Below are 3,738 nucleotides of genomic sequence, written 5' to 3' on the forward strand. Positions count from 1 at the left end.
ATAGTAATCACAAATCTTATCTGCACACTTGAAATACAACCTCCCTGGATTTTTCTCTGATTCTGATATGTACACTGCTGTTTTTTTCCCATATTTGCATTGTTTATTTTGCAAGAATCCAGCATCATTGTTTGAACTCATTGACATGTTAATCTTAATTATAAGTAAACACAAAATTCATATTTAGATGTAATCATGGAACCTTAATCTATGCTGGTAATTAAGCATGTACAAAAAAAAAAAAAAAAGAGCACATTTCCATCAATATTAAATTTCCAAGAGAACAAAATCCTTTAGAGTATAAAAAAAAATCCTTCACAGCATACACACTAACAAATAGAAATGTTGATATAACCGATCTCACTATTTCAATTATTAATTATCAAATAGTATTAATAAATAAGGTAGTAGCTTCCTATAAAAAAAAAAAAAGACTTGGTTTTATTTTAGTCACCATCAAACAAGGTCATAGTAAACAGATGTTTTTTTAGAGCAATAATATTCACATTTTATATATTTAATCTTCAAAACAAAAAACAAAAAATAGTGTGAAATTTGAAGTAGAGTGTGAATGTCATTATTTTTTTTTTTTTATAAAAAATAATCAAAGTAGAGGTAGAGAAATGGGCAGGGATCACATTCTATCATTTTTGGTCTCTAAAACAAACAATAAAATGAAGACCAAAGGGAGAGAAACGGACCTTGTCGCCATCTTGCGTTCGTCGCCCTCTCTGTTCGTCTCTCGTCGCCTCTCTCTGTTCGTCTCTCGCCACCTCCAGTCGCCTCACCACTGCTTCTCCTCGCTTCGCCTTGTCTCTGTCACCTCGCTGGGAAACCACGTCGCCCCAGCCCTCTCCATTCGTCGCCTCTCTCGTCTAAATCGTTCGTTCGTCTCTCTCATTCAGATCGTTGCCTCTCTCATCCATATCGTCACCTCTCTGTTCGTCTGTCTCAGAGGCTAGGGTTCAAAAACGAAATGGGGAAAGAAAAATATGAAGGAAATTTTTTTTTTTTATTCAAAACGACGTTGTTTTGGAGGGCGGCAGGAAATGGTGGTAGATGATCCGGACTCGCGACTGAGAGTATTTTTTTGGGCAAATTGCTAACACGTATCCCTATGCATTATTTAATAGAGAATTTTATTTTTATCTTTATATTTTTTCAATTTTCAATAACATCTTTAGATTGTGAATAATTTAAATTTTATCACTAAATTTTTTGAAATCGTATCATTTTTACTCCTACCGTCGCATTTGTAACGAAAAAAATTAAAAAAATTATATATTGACCCTAAAATTTAAAAGAAAGATGAAAATCCACCATCTCTCACCCAAACTCACCATCTCTCATTTACCTCCAATTCTTCCCTCTCCTTCGCCCTTGCAAGCGTTGCCACCACCACCAACCACTACCTCAATCACTCAATTCTCTAACCCAACTTCCCTTAAATCCAAATTCACTCACTCAATATATATATATATATATATATACATATGTATTCATATAATCTCTTCATTAACTTCTCTCAAATCCAAATTCACTCATTTAATATTCTCTCAAACCTATATCAATTATCCATCTATATATATATATATACACATAATCTCTTTATCAACTCTATCACCTTCATCAACTTTATCAACATCAACACCCGAACCATCAACTTTACCGCCACCAATCTCCATTACTGCCATCGTGAGCATCACTATCACCACCACTTTTCAATACCAAACCCACCTTCTTCACAATCAAATTCCATTACCACTGCCATTGAGCTCCGCTGCCATCGCAGGACCGCCACCACCACCATTACTAGCTCTATTATCACCTAGAACCATGCTCCACATCATGTTCTAAGTGAAGAAGAAGAAGAATGAGGAAGATGGAGGAGAAAGAAACAAAAGATGAATGTTTCAAAATTTTTGAAGTTAGTTTTCAGACAAATTTCGGCATACCCATACAACCCATTACATGAATAAGTGAGAAAGCAAGGTAGTGTAGGATGGAGTAGGGAATGAAGTGAAAAGAATGGCGACTGAATGAAGTAGAACCTTTAAGAATCGAGAAAGATATGAAGCTTGAAAGATGGCTCGAAGAAAAGTCAGAAACGAGAAGAAAGTCTTATTTTTTTTTTTTGTTATCAACTTTCGAAGCTTCAACAGCATGCAAAAAGAGGAAGAACGAGACGTATATGAGGTGATACGAAAACTAGGCCGTGAGGTGAATCTAACGACATAAAAATGAGACGAAACAGAATTATGACGTAGGAAATAGAAGGACGTGAAGTTGTGGTTGGTAGTAGTGGTAGCACTTGGAAAAATTCTAGGTTTATCAATGACATTCATTTCTTTGATGTATAGAAGTTTGGAGTTCTGGGTTACATGTCATTGAGAATGGTTTCATTGATAAACCCATAATGGTTTCTTTGATGTATCAATGACATTCATTTATGATTTTAATTTATGGATAAAAATTTATGGTCATTGTAGAAGATGATAGCGAAACAGGATAGCCGGAGTGGGAAACGGGTGGGGAATGAGGGCTGCCGAAGGAAGAAGTGGAAGGGGTGAGGAAAGAGGGTGAGTTTGGGTAGGAGAGGGTGAATTTGCATATTTCTTTTAAAGTTTGGGGCCAAAATATATATGGTAAACTATCAATAGGTCCTAATAATTGGACTTAATTCCCATCAAGTCCTATTGAAAATAAGTCTTGGTAAGATTTTTGCTAAAAATAATTTTTCCATTACAAATTTGATAGTAGGGGTAAAAATGATACGATTTCAAAAATTTTGAGTATAAAATTGAAATTATTCAAAGTCTGGGTGTGACACTCTAAATATTTAATTAATACCACAATCAATAATAATAATGAAAATAATAAAATAAATAAGCTATTCGTGCTATGTAAATTAATTTTTCATTGTGGTTATTAATATATGAAATAATACATCTAATTATATAGTTATACGTGCTACGGATGTAAATTAATTTAGCATTAGTTTTATTAAAAAAATAGAATGAATAGATTTGCTTTGGCAAGATAACAGTAATTAATTGAGAAGATTTGAGGGAGAGATAATTGGGCCACTTGTGCTGCCTAGTAGCTTAGGAGAGCTGAGTTATCAAACTAAGGTATCATTAGCAAGTGAGTCATCAGTGGGGCTTATGTATATAAAAGAGGGCGGGCTGTGCAAAACAATAAGGGAATGAAAAGAAGAAAAGAAAAGAAAAAAAAAAAAGAGAAGGAAAAGAAAAGAGCCAAAGAATAGCCTCGAAAAAAAGACAAAAATAGGAAAGAAATAGTGAGAATTAATATAGAGGTGAGTTATGTTATACCTTGAGTCACCATAATATATTTTACGTATGTTTTGACGTATCATAATTTATTTTATACAAGTTATGTTTTATAAATTATATTAATATTTCAATTACGTGGGTTATTTTTTGAACTCTATTTGTTTAAAATGAAACCCATGGACATGTTTGTTTAAATTTTAGAAAGTATTTGACAATAACCTTATAAATAATTATGTTTTGTAAGTACTACCACGTGAGTGCCACGCTTTGGGGGACTTAAATAACCATTGGCATCTGTTTTGCCACTTTGTGGTCCTTTGTTTGTCATGGGTCCATTGACCTCTGTTCTGATTGTCACTCCTGTGACATCTGTTCTATTCTGTTCTATACCATGGTTATGGTTATTTATTTACATAATTTTCGTATTTCAGTTTCTACCACT

The sequence above is a fragment of the Camellia sinensis genome, chromosome 5 (assembly GCF_055761805.1).
Source record: "Camellia sinensis isolate YWXY chromosome 5, ASM5576180v1, whole genome shotgun sequence".
Classification (NCBI taxonomy): domain Eukaryota; kingdom Viridiplantae; phylum Streptophyta; class Magnoliopsida; order Ericales; family Theaceae; genus Camellia; species Camellia sinensis.